Raw genomic sequence first — 22493 nt, forward strand, 5'->3', positions numbered from 1 at the left:
AACACAATTGGAATGGGTTGTAAAGGTTTTCTCATGTGTATTTGAGCTTGTTGAGGTGCTAACAGATAGGTAGGAATTTGCGATGAATATGGTACAGTTTGAGGATTCAACTATTGATCCCAATATGAACTAGGTTGAATGGGTAAAGTAGGTTTCCAAATGCTAGAAGCCATTCTAAGATAAGGAGGACTATAACTAGGCAAATTACCATATTTAGGTATACAAACAATAGGTTTCCCCCTTGCCCTGGGAGGAGGGGATGATGGAGGCAACTATGATCCAGATGGAGGGTACCCAACATACGGAGGGTTCGGTTGTTGAGGGTAGCTTTTTACACTAATATAAGGGCTATCATGTTGCCATATTGGAGGTGTGGATAGAGGAAGATAATAATAATATGTGGAATTCATAAGAGAAGTACCAAACATTATTCCCAAATTAGATGTCATGGTATAGGTCCAAGGACTGGAAGCTACACCATAAAAGGTATGAGATAATCACTGATAGCCAAGAAAGATGGGTGGGCCACCATATAAATGAGCTTCTAGTGATGTTAAAAACATATTTGAGGATGTGACACTTGATGTATCAACCATAATGGTGGACACAAACTAAGATTTTGAATCAATTCGGTTCATGGTTAACAATCCCAATGAAGGTTGCCACGAGAGATCCGCGGGTATGCCCAAAGAATGAGGTAAAGGGGATTGTGTCTAAGGTTGAAGAGAAGGAAGAGGATAAGTTTGATAAAAATGAAGTCCTTACCAATGAATGAGAGTAGAAGGATGAGGCTCTTCTTGACAGATCTCTCCAATACTCTATAGTTATTATGGAAGAGGTTCACCGTCAGGCCCAAGATATATTGGTTCTGCTTGAGACAAAGGAAGAGAGGAGGAAGGTCCCAAAGACTTAGGTAAAGATAGTTGATCCAGATTTAAACAAGAATGCAACAAATCATAGAGATAACCATAAACAAAGAGATGTAGCAGAAATAATACTTCATTTCAATAATGTAAAATACTGAAATATGCTTACAAACAACAATGGAAATAAACCAGCTAGAGCGATGGTAGCTTATCTCTGAGAAGAGATGTGGCAGCTACATGCCTCTGAAATATGTTACAATGAGGATTGAAGGCCTATTTATTGTTGAGAAACAATGGAAAACCCTTAACATCCCAAAACCTAACACTAGAATATGAAACGCCAAATTGTGGGCCCCGTTTTGGGTAAGTTGGTACATCAACTTCCCAGGGTCGTAACTTTGGAATACGATCTTCGTTTGATACGTACAATATATCGTTAGAAAGATCTATCCGAGCACTACAGCTTTGGGAAGAGAAACGTGGTTTATGGACCCATGTTGCTCCCAGATTTCCCAAAAAACGTCGTTTAGGGCCTCAAAACGGCTCCGGAAGTTTAGGACCCGAAAAAACTACTAAAAATAGTAAATTGTGCTACAATTAAGGAAACTGAAAAGCTGAAAGAGACAATTTTGGGGGAGCATATGGGATAGGTGGGTGATCACCAACATCCACCTAGATCATTCCTCCCCCCTTAGGAAGCAATGGTCCCCATTGTGTTGAGTTCCTCCATCTGTTGAACTTGGTCCCTGATGAGTTGTTCTGCAATCTCTAATGTGTCTAATAATGGTGGAAAGCATGGTCAAGGGCAGTACACATTGAACACTTTGTGCAGGCGAAGGAATGGAGGAAGGTTGTGCTCCAAAGCATTGTTCCCCATAGCCTTGCCACTGCTCTAAGGACCATGTCAGAGTGATCTAAGCTTCTGATGGGCTCTTGTAAATTTTCTTTCTGCAGATGTAACCAAACTTTGTCGCCCACCTGAAACTTGTGTGGTGCCCTTGTGGGTGAGGAGAAGTTGTTCCTGTGTTCTGTCATGACCGTATCCCTTTGTTGCTACTGCTGCATGGAGGAACCCTTCGTGGGGGTCGTGGATGTAGCAACGATCTTCCCCTTACTTTGGGAGTGAACCAGACAGAAAATAAACTTCCTAGTCTGTGAGATGAGCTTCTTTCCTTTCTTAGCAGTGATCAAAGAGGTGGCAATAGGTGGGGCTGCCTCTAGTATCTTGTATAATGAATTACACAAAGAAAAAATGATTTCACAAGGCCTTAACGCATACATAGCATGTCGCCTCCACAAGTATGGCTGGCCTAATAACACATCACAAACATCTAGAGCTGTAACATCACACAATACCTCGTCTATGAAGGGCTTGATGCTGTACAGAAGGAGACACTGCTAGCAAACTTTGAGATCTCATCCTTCATGAAGCCACCCGATATTGTACGGCTGCGAGTGTGGTGTAGTCGGTAGGCCCAACCGCTTCATGACCTTTGCTGAAATGAGGTTCTTTTGGCTACCACTATCGACAATGAAATCCAACGGCGAACCATTCACCCACATCTATGAGTGGAAAATACGCTCTCCCTCCTCTAGATCTTCGGGCTCATTATTCTAGATCTTGGCGGTGGAAACAGTGACGTTGGGCTCCGCATCAATGACCTGCTTCCCTTTGCCATTCCCCTTGTCGGGTTCTGAGTCAAGGTCGCAGCATGCATCTGATTCAGAAGCCTTCAACTCAACCACTAGTGACTGCTTGATATGACACTCACTTGTGTTATGAGTGGGACTCTTATGGAACTCACACCACTTTCTTATGTCCTTCTTTGACTTTGTGGTGTTGTTATTTTCTTGCAGCTTCGACGGGTAGTCGTGGATCACCCCGCCTTGGATTTTTCCTTTGGTCTTTGAATTCACAGATCCAAAGTCTCTCTTCTTCTGTTTGAACTTTTGCTCAATTTTGATAGTGTATCTGTACGTCATGTTGAGCAAGGAGATGTTCAGGAAATCCATCTCTTCTTGGATGTATCTGTGTAAGCAGCTGAGGTATTTGAGTACCAGATGCAGCTCAGAATCTTTGATACCCAACTGTGTTCGAAGGGTATGAAAAATGTTTGTGAACTCCAGCACATCTTGGTCTCTTCCCTGCCGCAGCATGGTCCACTTTATGTATTTGTCCTCATAGCTTTTGACAGGGTCGTACTACTCCTTGATTACATCCCAAAATTAATCCCAAGTGGGTGCGGCTGAAAATAGTGAGCCTATACTTTCATCCTTCTTCTCACAATAGGTTTCCCACCAATCCTTGACGTGGAGGGCTGCTCTGAGAAGAGTGAAAATAATCTTTTCCCGACTCAAAAATTCATGAACAGAAAAATAACCCTCTAGCAGATTTAACCATTTATCTATGGCATCTGTGTCTATCTGACCCTAGAATATGGGGATTTAAAAATTAACTTGTACCTTAAATGGTGTGGCATTTCCAGAGTAGCTGTTGGAAGCTGATGCGTCACCTCTAGGTAGCTGACGAAGGATCTAGGAAAAGTTGTGCATCATTGCGTTCCTTTGTCGCTTGAGGGCTTCTTTGAGCAAGATTTTGATAGGATCTCCTGCCCCCTCGTATTTCTTCTCATCCGCCATGGGAGGCCGTCGGGATTTGTGAGGCTGGTCTTGCAAAGGTTCGACCAGTTCAAGCCCTAACTCCTTATATCCCGACCTCATTGGGGACATGCAAAGAAAAACAGAGAAAAAGCAGACCGCTCTAAAACCACCGATCCAGATTTAAACAGGAACACAAAAAATCACAGAGATAACCATAAACACAGAGATGTAGCAGAAATACTACTTCATTTCATTAATGTAAAATACTGAAATATGCTTAAAAACAACAATGGAAATAAACCAGCTAGGGCAATGGTAGCTTATCTCTAAGAAGAGATGTAGCAGCTACATGCCTCTGAACTGTGTTACAATGAGGCTCGAAGGCCTATTTATTGTTGAGAAACAATGGAAAACCCTTAACATCCCAAAACCTAACCCTAGAAGATGAAATGCCAAAATGTGGGCCTCATTTTGGGTAAGTTGGCACATCAACTTCCTGAGGTCATAACTTTGGCATACAATCTCCGTTTAACACGTACAATAGCTCGTTAGAAAGATCTATCCTAGAACTACAACTTTGGGAAGAGAAACATCGGTCCATGGACCCATGTTGCTCCCAGATTTCCCAAAAAACGTTGTTTAGGGCCTCAAAACGGCTCTGAAAGTTCAGGAACCGAAAAACTGCTAAAAATAGTAAATTGTGCTACAATTAAGGAAACTAAAAAGATGAAAGAGATAGTTGTGGGGGTCCAGATGGGATAGGTGGGTGGCCACCAACATCCACCTCGATCAATAGTTGAGGATCCTCAAGTTTAATAACAAGGGGGATACCCACCCGGTCCGGACCTTGGTTAGCAGCTCCTTTTCTGTTTGGTATAGTGGGTCCGACTGGGGATACGGGGTGTGTGTGTTGAGATTTGATATTTCCTTTCTAAAAGTTCCTAAGTGAAATGCTTTTACTTTAACTCTAATCTAATGACATGCAATTTTATTCTAATAAGCAGAAATATCTAATTCTACACTAACCCGGGGTGTAATATTTCCGTTATGCGATTTAAAATGATTTCAAATAACAAATGGTAATAAAGATCATTCAACTGTTATAAGAAAAGAATTCAATAGAGACAAACCACTTCGTACAAAAAGTTAGATGAAACAGTTGTGAAAAACATATCGCATAATAAGCTACTCATACATTAAGCATAAATAAATAGCTATCACCGTACAGAAGTGCCAAATGATAACTCAGGCATTCACGCATCAATATATAAACAACTGAACATAAATATCACTTTAACACAAAGGCAGAAATAGTTAAGAGATAGAAGTACCATTTATAACTAGTTCTACTCATGAGCTTCAAGTGATAATGATTTATTTCTTCTTAATCTAACATCCACTAAGAGTACAGAAGTGCAACATCAATAGTAGATATTAAATGCAGATATCAATAAATCCTATTCCATTCATTCATCAAAACCTCCTCAGAGGGTGCAAAAGTGCATGTTCTGAGGACAAGTTTTTGATAGATTTCAGGACCCTTCTCTAAATGCACGAGAAGGGTTTAAATACTACTAACTAAATCTAAAATAACTTATTACAAAAATGTAGGATATGGTTTAAATTATCGTCCTCATTTCAGGAAAAAATAAAGCAAAATTAATACTAACATTGAATCTAAAATTAAAACCAACAACTAACTATTTCTGTATATGTTTCTTGAAATCGCAAGCGTTCAGCATTTGTTTAAGAAGAGTCGGTTGCCCGACTTCCGACTTTAACTGTCCTGCGAAAGCGACAATGGCAAGAGCTGGCGCCATCTTCTCAGCAGAATTGATGATTCATTTGAGAGTCATGCACTGGCTGTGTGGTTTTACAAAATGTGCCGAGTAAGACTCCCAATTCAACATAGTTAATCTTTTGATCAATTTTTCCTTTTCTTGAGCTTTCTGTCTCCAACCTGTCTATAGTTGCTGTGCTTTTGGTAGATACCCTGGAGTGGTTTCTAAGATCAAGTTTTTCCTGTGCAAATTTTCATTTATGCAGTCAATAACATTGTTTTCTACTGTGGTTGCTTCTTCTGCCGCTTGCTTTGCTTTCCTGATTTGTGCATCCCATCTGTTAAAGAGAATTTCTTTGTGATTGTCGTTGATTATTGGTGCGCCTACTCTTTTCCCCTCCTTTGTTTCTTGCCAAGCCAAATATTCAGTAACCCTTTTATCAATTAAATCATAATCATGTCGTAATTCCATGACTTGATTAGTGAATTTATTGCTTATTTCGCAATAAGAGTTCCACTGTGATATTCTTTGGCACAATGCTTCCTGTTGCTGTAGTAGTTGATCATTTAAGGAAATGGATTCTGTAATGAATTTTGTAAGCTTAGGATCATCCTTGTGCATCTCTTTCATATCCTGTAACTGTTTTTCTCTTTCAGCCAAACTGTTCTGGTAGCCTATCTGTATTTGTTGGAAGTCCTGTTGTAATCTTTCAAGTTGTTTCTATGCTTCGTTGTTGCAATTGGATTGTTGCAGCTGTTGCTGCAAAACCTATATCTGATCTTCCTTCTCTTTCAGGAGTTGTTGTACCTCAGATTCTTTATCAATGGTTGCAGAGGCATATGCTCCTGCGATCTGAGATAATTTGGTGAGATTTTCAATGGGATTGGTGGTAGGATCTTGCCATAGGATGTCTAATTGCTCTGCATCATGAGAGAGTACATTTTCCAATTTTATTTTCTTTCTTTGTCTTCTCACTACTGCCCTGTGATGTGGACTATAAAATACATCAGGAGGACGAATCTCCTCTATTTTGAGCATAAGTTCAAAGGATGAGGTAATGGGAATATGTTCCATTTCTGAGACATTGCTAATTGTTCCTGTGACTATATCTTTTGTTGCCTGTATATTACTCACAGGTGTCTTTGTGCTTTGTCCTTCAATATTGATTAAATCATTGAATGTCTCCCATTCTTTATCTAGCTCGGTTCTAATTGATGGTGGCTAGACAATGAGAGGGCGAGGATCTAGCTGTGGAGAGATCCAAGCATGTTGTTGTGGGAGCTCCTTTGATTGGGCAATATCCCTTACTGGCCCTTTGCTTTTATCATGGCCACTTTTGGATCTCTTAGAATGTTCTGATGTTTCTTTACCGGATTTAGATTTAGATCTGTCTGTGCCTAAACTTCCACTGAGATTGATACTCGGAGTTGGTTCCCTTACGGGTTCCAAGCATAGTTCTTCCAAAGGGATATTAGTTAACCTCCTTTCCTTGTATATCTTGAACTCTTGAAATTCTGCTGGAGGGAATTGCACTTGGGCCGAATGTAGAATTTCTTCAAGCGTACTTTTCTGTTGGAACATGTCATCAAAAAGATCATCTTCTTTAGAAAACACCTTTATTTTTATTGCAGTAGTTAAATTCTTAGCAATATCATAAGGGTCGAACAGTCTTCCTGGAAATTTGAACAATTGTAGACATGTTATGTTGCTTACTTCTTTGAATGCATGGCCTACATCAAATAGTGGAAAGGCCCCACAAGCCACAGGAAATTGTGGCCAAATAGCCTTCTTTTTGTCTTTTAACTCTTTAGTCAAGCCTCCTTCTCTGCATGTTTGATAAGCAATTTCTCATGCCATGAGTTTATCAGGAACATACAAAGGTAATACATGAGGGGAAGCGAGACTTCCGAATACCCTGACATATGTAAACAATTCTTCTCTGAACCTTCTCATGACAGGGAGTATATCTACCTCTGCTTCAGGAGAAAATCTTGGAGCATCTTTATCATACAATATTTTGTACAGCGGCAACATGATTCCATGACAAATATTGTAGAAATATGGAGTGAACTTAGAATCCCACAATTCTTTATGATAAATATGAATGGGTAAGGGGTCTTGAGTCGTCCATTTCCAACCCATTAAAGGAAACTTGGAAACATAACAGATTGCATCCATCACATATGAAAATAAGTAGAAAGGGGGGTAAATTCTCAGAGAAACAGTTCTTTTAGGCCAGTAACTTACAATAGCTATGGCTAAGTTGTCAGACAATATTTTGGCCCAATCCATAACACTAGCATTAATGGCGGCATCTAATAATGGTAGCCATTCAGATGAAAATTTGTTAATGTCTAGCTTCCCAAAAAGTATACAGAGCATAGCAGCAGCAAAGCAATACAGGGAGGTGAAAGAACCAGTACTATACATACCATGTTTATCCCTTTTTAGTGGTTCATCCCTCCTTGACCAGTCTTTGGTACATTCTGCCAGGCTTTCATTTTCTTTAGAAAAATTCTCTATGAAATGTCCGTTATAAGTCGCCTATGGCTCTAGTAAATGATACATGAGCTTCAAATCTTGTGGAGTGAATGAGCCAATAAATCCTTGACCCTAATTCTTAAATTGTCTGTTGTTATCCAGTACCCATTTAACCATGTCCGTGTATGGAAGAATTTTGGGCCTCGCCGCTATTCAGTGTAAGAATGAGCAAGTTAGCTCTGTAATAGACACCTCAGAAGACCCGTGTGAGCCTGCAGTAGCTGTAACCTCCATTATTTTGGTATTCTCTTCCTCAAGTAGACTATACATGCCTTCCCAAGTAGTAATACTAGCATCTCTGTTACAGGCGGTGTCCGTATACAAGGGCGTCATTTCTTGATCTTCAGAACTCAGAGTTTTGCCTTTCTTTCCCATAGTATCCTGAATACTGATTTATATCGTTCTATGTTCTTTGTTCCTGCAGTTTGCAAATGAGGTGAGAGTCATGATAAGGAAAAGGTGACGGGAAATCTTTAAATGCCGAAGACATATAAAATATACCACCTTATGTGAAATGGCTCTTCAATAAGCACGAAACCCTATTTCATCAATGATTGGCAACTAAATCATTAATTAGCATTAAAGCACATAACCAGGTCTCGGTTTATGGAAAATACTTGTTTGAACAATGAGCCCAAAAGATTTTCGATGAAGCGATTTTGTGATTTGCTTTGCAATATCACAGATCGCAACATCGCAATATCGCTCTATTGCTCAATCGCAATATCGCTTTATCGCTCGATCGCAATATCGCAATATCGCTCGATTGTAATATCGCAATATCGCTTTATCGCTCGATCGCAATATCGCAACATCGCAATATATGACAATCATCTGTTAATGTGTTTTCCGTGAAATGTGATTTGCGATATACGCCATCTCATATCGGCAGTTTGAGGTTTTTCAGCATAAGTGATATTTGATGCATGTGATGTGATGAAGTTTCGCATCGCAATCTCGCAACCTTAGGATTGTTTTTGTAAGGAGCTATCCATTATCCTTTTTGCGATGCGATATTTCTTAAGTAGTGATTTTATCCTACCTTATCATAAAACTTAAGCTTTTTTAGATTTTTCAAGGGTATTCTCCTAAGTTTATGATGGTAAGTTTTATTGAAAAAGAAAATTCAAGCACTAATTGATTTTTTAAATTTTTTACTAAGGGTCCCACTTATTTAGTATTAGTAATAACACTAAATAAAAAGGGGGTTGTTGTTGGCCACAACAATTGGTGATTCACTTGGAAAAACTAGTTATTTATGCTTTTCTTTTGAATTTTCTAAACTTCCAAAACAGAAAATTTTCCAGAAAATCAAACTTTGTTATAAAAAGACAAAGTACATTATGCTTTTACCTATCAATGATATTTCGTTTCTTCTATTTTTAATTTTGATTATTTACTTCCTCAAGCTAGTCCTTGTATCTATATCAATCACTACTTGGTTTATAAAGATAAAAACAAAGCCTTATCTGTAAATCAGTTTTAAATATGTTCATTTATCATAGGTAGAGCCTTTGCTGCCAGCAGGCATTTACAGCCTCGACAGGGTTACCTGTTACCCAGCAATGATCCTGTATCCCACTTAGAGAAATATACAATTTTCAAAGAGAAATCCATATTCACACTTATTGCTTTCATTTTTCTTTTTTACCCTTAAAGAACAATGTCTTGGTTTGGTGGCCAATTTATGACAGTGTCATTCACTTGATTTATAACTTAGTTGAACATGATGGCTGGTGATGAGACCCCTTGTCTTATGATTGTAACAATCTTTGAGTCATTTCCCTATTGTGGTATGCAGTATTGGCAAAGTCAGCAAGCTATAATATCTATGATCATGATAATTCAACTCGTGATGAGACCTCTTACTCTTTAAGTTAAAGTGTATCATTGGATTATTCCTTGAACATTGTAATTTCCTAGGTGGGGAGGAAGTCATTATTTGTTTAATATAGCTCTAGACGACAATGGTAGAGTTTTTGGAAAGAGATTTTCTACAGAGAATCTTCATTTTGTTATTGATACCTTTCATTGGACTGATATAAAACCATTTCCCACTAAAGGTTGTTTTTCATCAAAATTTACAAGGTTGAAACTAGTATCATTTCTAGGCCTAGAGCCTTTAGCTATATCTTTCAGTGATAACAATCAATTTTCTAAAGAATTCTATTTATACAAGTGAAAAAACAAAATCTAACAGAGAATTTGCGTCTTTTTCATGAATTCTGAATGTAACTATTTACAACTGGTTTTATTATGAAAATAAAAAAATAAAAAAAACTAATCTACAAGATAGAAGAATGATCTCCTATGGAAAATATTTTTTGAGGATCTTTCCATTAACAGATAAAGATTCTCTTTTTCCTTTTAAATCTTGTGACATAAAAGTAGATGGACCTATGACTTCTGTGATTTGAAAAGGGCCAAGCCACATTCATTGAAATTTCATATGTTTCCCTTTTTCCTCATGAGCCTTGTCCCATTTTAGAACTAGATCTCCCATCTGAAAGTCCTTTCTGGATATTATGTTTAAATCAAAAGAAGATTTTACTAATGCTTGGTGATGAGCATGAGTTATTTTGGCATGTTCTCGTTTCTCTTCTAACTTAATTATTTCCAGTTGCCTTAGTTGTAAGGAAGAAGTTGGTGCTTCATCAATATATTGAACTAAAGCCGAAGAGGGAATTTCTAAATGAGTTGGAAGAACCACTTCTTTCCCATAAACTAAATTAAAGGGAGAAGTGCCAATGGAGGCTTTCTGCGTTATTCGATTTGCCCACAAAGCATATATTAAAGACTTGTGCCAATTTTTGTGATTTTGATCAATGGTTCACTTAATGGTTCCGATTAATTTTTTATTTGTAGATTCAGCTAACCCATTCCCTTGTGGGTAATAATTGGTAGAGTATTTAAGCTTGAAACCCCTTTTGAGTGCAAATTCAGTCATCGCATTACCAGAAAAATATGATGCATTATCGAACATTAAAGCAAAAGGCAACTCAAACCTTGTGATTATGAACTAATCTTTGAACTCGATGATGTGTTCGGAATTAGCCGTCTTGAGAGGGACTTATTCTACCCATTTAGTGAAGTAATCTGTTGTTGTAAGGATATATCTATGTTATTTAGAGGAGTGAGGAATGATCTCATCTATTATGTCCAATCCCCATTGATCAAAAGGCTGCTCAATGTTGACCAGTTGCAGTGGCAATGATGGTTTCTTTTTTCTCCCAGCAACGATTTGACAAACTTGAAATTTCCTTGCGTATTTATGTGAGTCTTTGAATAATGTGGGCCAATAATAGCCTGCACGTAACATTTTGTGTGCAGTAGCGTCTCCAGCATAGTGTCTACCTGCTAGCCCATCATGAAGTTCCTGCAAGACTTTTTCAGCTTCAGATTTCTCAAGACATCTAAGGAGAACGGAATCATAATTTATTATAAAAAGAACATCATTCACAAGCTGATATTGTTTAGCCTTCAACCTTAGAGCTCTTTTCTTGGTATGATCGAGGTTTGAAGGAGCATATCCATTCTTTAGATAAAATATGATATCAGCATATAATGATTCAACATCGTTTAGGCTTACCTCATACATTTGTATCTCTGTAGATGGAATTTTGGAAATAAGCGATGTTCCAGCAAGCATTTTGCAAAAGCCTTGACCTTTTACAATACTTTCTGGTTTGATTTCTACGTCATATTCCTATAAAGCAGTAACCCAATTGGCTCTTTTCTCACCCACATCTTTCTGTACTAAGACATTTCTTACCACTGGAAACGGTACTATGATTTTTATATGGGTCTTAAGTAGAAAGGGTCTGAGATATTTAATTTCTTTGAAAACAGCATAAGCTTGTTTCTCTACATCTGTATAATTTAACTCAGCCCCTTGTAAATTTGAACTGAAAAAAGCAATTGACGCTTCTGCCTTGTCTTGATTTGCTTGAGTGAGTATCGCAACATATAATCTATTAGAGGAAAATGTATATAAAATAAAAGGATCGGAAAAATTTGGAGTTGCTAAAGATGGAGCGTTAACAATTGCTTGTTTGATTAGATTGAATGCCTCATATTCATCTTGGCCCCATTTGAAGTTTGAGTTCTTTTTAATCATTGCTTGTAAAGGAGACACAATTCTTGAAAAATCTGGAACAAATCTCTTTACAAAATTAATCTGGCCAAGGAAATATTGCATAGATTTCTTGTTGTCAGGTAGGGGTATTTCGGAAATCTCCTTGATTCTGTCAGGATTAATATGAATTTCAGATTTTGACACTATGAATTCAAGAAGTTTTCCTTCACTTAATGCGAAAAAGGATTTTTTCAGGTTAAGTGAAATTCCATACCTTTGACAACGTTGGAAGATTTGTTTTAAATCTCTAATATGATTGCCTCGTTTCTTGGAATATACTGTTATATCATCCAAGTAGATTACCATTGATTTGTTAACTAATCCCTTGAATGTGATGTCCATGGCTCGCTAAAATGTGGCACTAGCGTTGATCAGACCAAAGGGCATCTTTTCATATGTGTAAGTGCCCCATTTGGTTCTGAATGTGGTTTTTAATTTATCATCGGGATGAACCAACACTTGGTTGTATCCTGAGAATCCATCCAAGAAGTACATTAATTCTGATCTTGCGACTGCCTTCAGTATTTGCTCCATGGGAAAATTATCCTTTTGACAAGCTTTGTTAAGGTTTTGAAAGTCAATGCAAATTATAATGTCTTCGTTTTTCTTTCTAAAGGGAACCATATTGGAAACCCATTTGGAATGTCGAACGGGAAGAATGATTTTGGCTTTCAATAACTTATTGAGTTCAGATTTGATCTGGTTTTCTAGATTGGTATGGATCTTTCTTAGCTTTTGCTGGACAGGTTTTTCATCGTTTAGCATTGGGATGGTATGTTGGATGATAGAAGTGTCATAAGTTTTGAGTTCATCATATTTCCAAGCAAAGACACTTTTGTATTGTCTCAAGAGATGAATATATGCTAATTTTTCTTCAGGAGCTAGGTTACGGCCTAGGTTGATATTCTGCGGTTTGGCATCAGTTCCTAGATTTACTAATTCATAGTTCAAAGTTGAACTTTGTAGTTTTGAATTGGTAGATCTTTTGAATCGATCTTTCAAATAATAAAGGTCTTCTAACTTGACTACTAATTTTGGCATAGCATTATTAGTGCTATCTTGTTGTAATTGTCTGTCATGTTGGTCCTCATCAATTATCTGATTGGTGTAAGGTCCTTCGGATTTGAGAGAGCTCACGATATCAAGATCGTCGTTGAAAATCCTCCAATTGGTAATGTTATATGGAATTGAGGGTCTAAAGATTAATTCAATTGAAAATCGATCAAGGCTATAGTCTTCTGAAGGAATGAGCTTGGAAGCTACGTTAACTAGGAGGTCTGCACTAGCATTCTGGAGTCTGGGAATTGATGAAATATTGAATGCTATAAAGTGTTTAGTTAGATCTTGAACTAAAGATTGGTAATTCTTTAAATGACCTAATAAACAATGTATAGTATTGCGTACCTATCTTATTACAATTTCAGAATCTCCGAAAACTTGAAGATATTTGATGTCTAATCTGATTGCTTTGTATAATCCTTGGACTAAAGCCTCATATCCTATGGTATTATTGGTGCAATCAAATTCGAGTCTACCAGTTAGCATAGTTTTGTTTCCCTCTGGGCTGATTAACACACATCCTGCTCTTGCTCCTTTGTTAGACTTAGAACCGTCAAAAAATAACTTCCAAAATAAATATTTATTTACAGGACTATCTATAAAATTAATACATTTAGAACTATCTGTTTGAGAGAAATTTTCTACTTGAGATAAAACAGAATGTTCTAAATAAGGTGAAGTATGAGAATTAGAATTTCCCAAGAAAGAATCTACTGAGTAGTTTCCAATGATGTTATTGTTGTATGCTACCGGTTCATTCTCTCCTTCCAGTTCCATTACTATGTATTTCTGATGTCTTTCTCGCTCAACTTTTATCTGATTTGGTTAACCATTGTAAGGGAGCCACATGTGCAACTAGTCAGTTGCAAATTATCCATGAAGTTTTTCTGACCAATCTCTGTTAAGAATTAAGCCATAAATTTCTGGAATATCAGCAACTAAAATGTCGATAACTTGACATACCTTTGGGTTGGATGACAGCCTTATGGTAACCTGATTTAATTTGCCGATCACTTCAACTTGCGATTGATCTAGCTGAACTATGTGCACAACAGATTTTTGCGGTTGAACGTTCAACTTTGCACATATTGATTTTGGTAGAATATTAGATGAAGCTCCAGAATCCACTAAGCAATTATGCAAATTTTTATTGAAAATTTCATAAGTAAGAAGAAATGGGGGAGTATGAGATCTCGACCTTCCTCCAATTAAAGCGATTTCATTTGGATCAACTTTATTAATCACGTTAGTTGGAGGTCTTCCCATTTCATGGGAAGCTTGAGAGATTACAACGGCGGGCAAAAGTGAAACTAGTACAGCATGTAATTTTTTCAAAAGTACCTTTTGCTGGTGTTTTAACTTGCTCAATTCGTAAAAAGTGATGTTAGCCCTAGTCTTTTTCATGTCTTCTATGATATTATACTCCATTTCATCCAAAACGATCAGCTTTTTTGATGGAGTTGATGAATCTGTTTGGACTGGGCTGGTTTGAGTTGCTTTAGGTGTCATTTTCTTGGCTGCGACTTTATCCTTAGTCATTGAGCTTGTGCTCTTTGGCTTAGGAGTAGGTTAAGGAGGATCAAGTTGATTTCTACTTCAAGTACTAACCAGGGATGCCTCTTGATCCTCTTCATCTGGGAGGATGAAGTCCCACATACCTTGTACCTCTACAACTTCTTCTTCATCGGTATGCTCTTCGATAACAATTTCCTCTTCTTCTTCTTCTGATTCAGCATTTGCGATAGCATTTGGTGGCTTTGAATCGGTTGAAGGGTTTCTCCTATAAGGCTTGTACAACATTTTAGAATAAGTTTCTGCCACTTGTTTCTTAATGTCAACCATTTCGTTAGACATGGTTTTCAAAACTTTTTGTAATCCTTCTAAATCGAACGGATCTTTTGATTGTTTTTTCTTGGGGTCTTCCTTGAAAGTAACCTTCTTGGATTTTCATTCTTCTATCACATTTTTCTTTTCTAGAGCTATGATACATTTCTCTAGCACTATTTCTTCTTTCATATTGTCAGCTAAAGTTGTTTTGTTATCCCTATCAACAAAGATTGCTATGTTTGACAGTAAAGCAGAGATGTACCACTCACTTCACACTTCTTCGCTAGGCTTGGAAGCAGTAGGAATTTTATTTAACAGTTTATTGAAACGTGAATTAAAATCTTTGATAGGTTCCTTTGACTTGGCCCTAAGGTTAGACAGGTCGTTGATCAATGTCGTCGTAGACCTGTCATCACCGAACTTAGTCAGGAATTGTTCTTGGAAGATATCCCAACTAGTGATAGATCCAGACGGTAATGAGAAATACCATGATCCGGCTGCTCCTTGTAGAGTATAAGGGAAAAGTCAGATGACAGCATCTTCGTTGGTAACTCCATTGAGATTTATGGATAACATAAATTTATTTATATGTTCTTCCGCTAGCATGCCTACTTCAGGATTAAACTTAGGCAGTCATTTTTCAGGATGGGCCGGTAACTGACCCAAGGGCGCAGGAATTAAGACTGCCCCTAGGTTATTCCATGGAGATTGGGCCATCGCTGAACTACTAACAGAGGAAAGTGCAGAATATGATCCCTGCGATTGAGAAGATGATGATATTATGACTCTAGATGATTGAGAAAAAGGTTAGGAAGTTCCTATGGACTGGTGGACAATAATATGAAGTGGAGAAGTGGATGTTTTACTTCGTAGTGGAGAGGTGGAGATTGATGATGATGATGAAAGAGTCTCGCTATCGGACCCTTTAGGTGATTTCCTTGCTCTCTTTCTTGTAGGTAGAGGTAACTCAGTTGGCTAAACACCAAACTTTTCACTCTTTAATCTGGTAAGAGGATGAGCAGGGTTATAATGTGAAGTCACGCTACCTTGAGATTTATCAGATCTTTGAGGTGATATAGAAAATCGCTGAAGTTTATGGATCAAATATTCAACTTCAAGAGGTTCAATAGTAGATTGTTTTGAAATGTCAGGGTTTCCAGTAGCGGCTGTTGTTCTTTTGAATTTTGGCTCTAGATTTAAAGATTCTAAGTGCGATGGAGAAGTCGAGGGAGATGGTGAGGGCGATTTACTCTCAGAATGATATTTATATTTAGACTTACTTGCCATTCACAGTTCGGGGCCCTCCTTCTAGTGCCAAATATGTTGAAGCCCCGAAAATCGGGTCTACAACAAGGGGGATACCCACCCTGTTTGGACCTTGGTTAGCAGCTCCTTTTCCGTTTGGTATAGTGAGTCCGACTAGGGATATGGGACTAGTTTCCCAGTTTATGTGTGTGTGTGTGTTGAGATTTTATATTTCCTTTCTAAAAGTTCCTAAGTGAAATGGTTTTATTTTAACTCTAATCTAATGACATGCAATTGTATTCTAATAAGTAGAAATATCTAATTCTACACTAACCCGGGGTGTAATCTTTCCGTTATGCGATCTAAAATGATTTCAAATAACAATTGGTAATAAAGATCATTCAACTGTTATAAGAAAAGAATTCAATAGAGATAAACCACTTCGTATAAAAAGTTAGACGAAACAGTTGTGAAAAACATATCGCATAATAAGCTACTCAAACATTAAGAATAAATAAATAGCTATCACCGTATAGAATTTCCAAATGATAACTCAGGCATTCACACATCAATATATAAACAAGTGAACATAAATATCACTTTAACACAAAGGCAGAAATAGTTAAGAGATAGAAGTACCATTAATAACTAGTTCTACTCATGGGCTTCAAGTGATAATGATTTATCTCTTCTTAATATAACATCCACTAAGAGTACAGAAGTGCAACATCAGTAGTAGATATTAAATGTATATATCAATAAATCTTGTTCCATTCATTCATCAAAACATCCTCGGAGCATGAAAAAGTGCATGTTCTGAGGACAAGTTTTTGATAAATGTTAGGACCCTTATCTAAATGCATGAGAAGGGTTTAAATACTACTAACTAAATCTAAAAATAACTTATTAAAAAAATGTAGGATACGGTTTAAATGACCATCCTCATTTCAGGAAAAAATAAAGAAAAATTAATACTAACATTGAATCTAAAATTAAAACTAACAACTAACTATTTATGTATTTGTTCCTTGAAATCGCAAGCATTCAGCATTTGTTTGAGAAGAGTCAGTTGGCCGACTTCTGACTTTAACTGTCTTGCGAAAATGGCATCGACAAGAGCTGGCGCCATCTTCTCGGCAGAATTGATGATACATTTGAGAGTCATGCACTAGCTGTGTGGTTTTACAAAATGTGCCCAGTAAGAATCCCAATTCAACTTAGTTAATCTTTTGATCAATTCTGCCTTTTCTTGAGCTTTCTGTCTCCATCCTGTTTGCAGTTGCTATGATTTTGGTAGATACCCTGGAGTGGTTTCTGAGATCAAGTTTTCCCTGTGCAAATTTCCATTTATTCAGTCAATAACATTTTTTTCTATTGTGGCTGCTTCTGCCGCTTTCTCTGCTTTCCTGATTTGTGCATCCCATTTGTTAAAGAGCATTTCTTTGTGATTGTCATTGATTATTGGTGCACTTGCTATTTTCCCATCCTCTGTTTCTTTCCAAGCCAAATATTCAGTAACCCTTTTATCAATTAAATCATAATCATGTCGTAATTCCACGACTTGATTAGTGATTTTATCGCTTATTTCTCAATAAGAGTTCCACTATGATATTCTTTGGCACAATGCTTCCTGTTGTTGCAGTAGTTGATCATTTAAGGAAATGGATTCTGTAATGAATTACGTAAGCTTAGGATCATCCTTGTGCATCTCTTGCATATCTTGTCACTGTTTTTCTCTTTCAGCCAAACTATTCTGGTAGCCTATCTGTATTTGTTGGAAGTCCTGTTGTAATCTTTCAAGCTGTTTTTGTGCTTTGTTATTGGCATTGGCTTGTTGCAGTTGTTGCTGCAAAACCTGTATTTGATCTTCCTTCTCTTTCAATAGTTGTTCTACCTTAGATGCTTTATTAATGGTCACAGAAGCATATGCTCCTGCGATCTGAGATAATTTGGTGAGATTTTCATTGGGATTGGTGGTAGGATCTTGCCATAGGATGTCTAATTGCTCTGCATCATGAGAGAGCATGTTTTCTAATTTTATTTTCTTTCTTTGTCTTCTCACTACTTCCTTGTTTTGTGGACTATAAAATACATCAAGAGGATGAATCTCCTCTATTTTGAGCATAAGTTCAGAGGATGGGGTAATGGGAATATGTTCCATTTCTGAGACATTGTTAATTGTTTCTGTGACTATATCTTCTATTGCCTGTATATTACTCACAGGTGTCTTTGTGCTTTGTCCTTCAATATTGATTAAATCATTGAATGTCTCCCATTATTTATCTAGCTTGGTTCTAATTGATGGTGGTTGGACGATGAGAGGGGGAGGATCTAGCTGTGGTAAGATCAAAGCCTGTTGCTGTGGGAGCTCTTTTGACTGGGCAATATCCCTTACTGACCCTTCGCTTTTATCATGGCCACTTTCGGATCTCTTAGAATGTTCTGATGTTTCTTTACCAGATTTAGATTTAGATCTGTCTGTGCCTGAACTTCCACTGAGACTGATACTCAGAGTTGGTTCCCTTACGGGTTCCAAGCATAGTTCTTCCAAAGGGATATTAGTTAACCTCCTTTCCCTGTATACCTTAAACTCTTGAAATTTTGCTGGAGGAATTGCACTTGGGCTGAATGCAGAATTTCTTCAAGTGTACTTTTCTGTTGGAAAATGTCATCAAAAAGATCATCTTCTTTAGAAAACACCTTTATTTTGACTGCAGTAGTGAAATTCTTAACAATATCATAAGGGTCGAATGGTCTTCCTGGAAATTTGAATAATCGTAGACATGTTATGTTGTTTACTTCTTTGAATGCATGGCCGACATCAAATAGTGAAAAGGCCCCATAGGCCACAGGAAATTGTGACCAAATAGCCTTCTTTTTGTCTTTTAACTCTTTAGTCAAGCCTCCTTCTCCACAGGTTTGATAAGCAATTTCTCATGCCATGAGTTTATCAGGAACATACAAAGGTAAAACATGAGGGGAAGCAAGACTTCCAAATACCCTGACATATGTAAACAGTTCTTCTCCGAACCATCTCGCGACAGGGAGTATATCTACCTCTGCTTCAGGAGAAAATATTGGAGCATCTTTATCATACAATATTTTTTACAGGGGCAGCATGATTCCATGAAAAATCTTGTAGAAATATGGAGTGAACTTAGAATCCCACAATTCTTTATGATAATATGGATGGGTAAGCGGTCTTGAGTCATCCATTTCCAACCCATTAAAGGAAACTTGGAAACATAATAGATTGCATCCATCACATATGCAGATAAGTAGAAAGGGGGATAAATTCTCTAAGAAACAGTTCTTTTAGAACGGTAACTTACAATAGCTATGGCTAAGTTGTCAGACAATATTTTAGCCCAATCCATAATAGTAGCATTAATGGCGGCATCCAATAATGGTAGCCATTCAGATGAAAATTTGTTAATGTCTGGCTTCCCAAAAAGTCTACAGAGCATAGCAACAGCAAAGCAATACGGGGAGGTGAGAGAACTAGTACTATACATACCACATTTATCCCTTTTTAGTGGTTCATCCCTCCTTGACCAGTCTTTGGTACATTCTGCCAGGCTTTCATTTTCTTTAGCAAACTTCTCTATGAACTCTCTATTATAAGTCACCTGTGGCTCTGGTAAATGATACATGAGCTTCAAATCTTGTGGAGTGAATGAGCCAATGAGTCCTTGACCCTGAGTCTTAAATTGTATGTTTTTTATGTCGGCGTTGTCTAGTACCCATTTAACCATGTCCATGTATGGAAGAATTTTGGGCCTCACCGCTATTAGGTGTAAGAATGAGAAAGCTAGCTCTGTAATAGACGCCTCAAAAGACCCGTTTGAGCCTGAAGTAGCTGTAACCTCCATTATTTTGCGAATCTCTTCCTCAAGTAGACTATACATGCCTTCCCAAGTAGTAATACCAGCATCTCTGTTACAGGTGGTGTCTATATACAAGGGCGTCGTTTCTTGATCTTCAGAACTCGGAGCTTTGCCTTTCTTTCCCATAGTATCCTAAATACTGCTTTGTATCATTATCTATTCTTTGTTCCTGTAGTTTACAAATGAGGTGAGAGTCATGATAAGGAAAAGGTGACGGGAAAGCTTTAAATGCCGAAGACATATAAAATATACCACCTAACATGAAATGGCTCTTCGATAAGCATGAAACCCTATTTCATTAATGATTAGCAACTAACTCATTAATTAGCATTAAAGCACACAACCAGCTCTCGGTTTATGGAAAATACTTTTTTGAACAACGAGCGCAAAAGATTTCCAATGAAGCGATTTTGTGATTTTCTTCGCAATATCGCAGATCACAACATCTCAATATCACTCTATCTCTTTATCGCTTTATCGCTCGATCGCAATATCGCTTTTTCTCTCAATCACAATATCGCAATATCGCTTTATCGCTCGATCACAATATCACAATATCGCAACATTGCAATATATGACAATCATCTATTAATGTGTTTTCTGCAAAATTCGATTCGCGATATGTGCCATCGCATATTGGCAGTTTGAGGTTTTTCAGCATAAGTGATTTTTGATGCATGCGATGCAATGAAGTTTTGCGATCCTCGCAACCTTAGAATTGTGTTTGTAAAGAGGCATTCATTATCCTTTTTGCGATGCGATATTTCTTAAGGAGTGATTTTATCCTACCTTATCATAAAACTTAAGCTTTTTTAGATTTTTCAAGGGTATTCTCCTAAGTTTATGATGGTAAGTTTTATTGAAAAAGGAAATTCAAGCACTAATTGATTTTTTTAATTTTTGACTAAGAGTCCCCACTTATTTAGTATTAGTAATAACACTAAATAAGAAGGGGGTTGTTGCTGGCCACAACAACACCATACATCAATAGCCCTAGTAGTGCGACATTGGATCCACTCCTCACTTCTCGAAGAATAGACTACAGACTCTCAAGGCTATGTGGAAGGAGCTAAGCTGAAAACTCCTTTCCTCATACAATGAGGAGGCATATATAGCCAAGGGGGTATAACTCACCCTTGTGACTCTTCAACTTCCCTCATCACTATTTGACCTCCTATGACTTTATGAATTTACATGACTCCTCGTCTTCATATGTGGGTCTCTTGGACTTCCACTTTACATTACAATGATTACAACAAGTATGGCCCATAGTATTGATGTGGCTGAGACAATTCATGACACAACTCAACATGACACTGCTGACATGTACTAGTTGACTATGGTGTCTGTGTTGAGCTGTTGTGCTACTGAGTGATGATATTCTCTTAGTGTAACATGTCTTCACCTCCACAAGGTAAAGTGTGCAGGGTCTTTGATGGTCTTGGTCTTTTCTTGATGGTTCATGTGAATGTGTCCCTTGCGCTCTCTTGCTCAATGTGCTTCATGTGCTCGTTTGACCACGAGAAAGTCTTCTAGCATGCACCTCTTTTCTATCCCATTTTTCGTCACGCCATGTGTCAGCAATATAAATTTTCCTGCAATCACTCATGAAAAGGAGACATCAAATCCAAGAAATCTCTTAGTCTATCATGATGCATTGTTTTCCATTTTGGTGCAAGCGACCAGGAGAGGGACAATGCACTGAGACTATGGGAGCACATCACAGCCTGGGATACGAGGCTCTGGAGCACTGTCAGGAAAAACTATGTAAATGTCATTAGCAAACATATTTTTGTAGTCTAGGACAATAGTGAAAGTTGTGGGGTAAACCCCAACTGGGAGGTAGAACTACGTAATTTCCGGCATGAAGGCCAGGTAGGGTGTCGAGAAGCTACCTGGTCAATCTGCACAATTTTCCAAGGGAGCACTGGGCAGGTCATCCTGTTGGGATCTGTGCAACTTCTCTAGGGAAGATAGTGCAAGCAGCAAGAGGTATTGGTAGAAAAATATACACATTTTTCTAGAGGAGCACAAGGTCAGGTTGTGGGAGCTGCTGGTCAAAACTGCACAATCCTGAGAGATAGCCTGGGCCTCGATAGTTCTGCCCAGTTTCTAAGTTGGTTATAGAGTGGCTTAGAAGGGTTGGGTAGGATAGCTCTGCACAATTCCGGGGTTGGTTACAGAGTGGGGAATAAGGGGTGGTAGGACAGGACATACCTGTGCAATTCCTAGGCTCATTGCAAAGCGGTCAAGAAGGGCAGGACAGGATAGCTCTATGCAATAACTAGGTTGGTTATAGAGTGGGGAAGAAGGTTTGTTAGGACATATTTGTGCAATTCTTGGGCTGGTTGTAGAGAAGGGAAGAAGGGATGGTAGGACAACTCTATGCAATTTTGGAGATCAGTGCAGCCTTGGGTCACAACTCAAGTCATTTCTTTCTGTTGACCATCAGGAGGCTTGATGGGAGGTCTTGTGGGAAGCGCAGAATGGATCAGTTTCTAGGAGAACTTTTGCAAAGTTCTGGGAGCCAGTTAGCTGTCTCATTTCTAGA

Source organism: Pinus tabuliformis, chromosome J (assembly GCF_031772625.1).
Source record: "Pinus tabuliformis cultivar Carrire ecotype Pingquan chromosome J, CPIR1, whole genome shotgun sequence".
NCBI lineage: Eukaryota > Viridiplantae > Streptophyta > Pinopsida > Pinales > Pinaceae > Pinus > Pinus tabuliformis.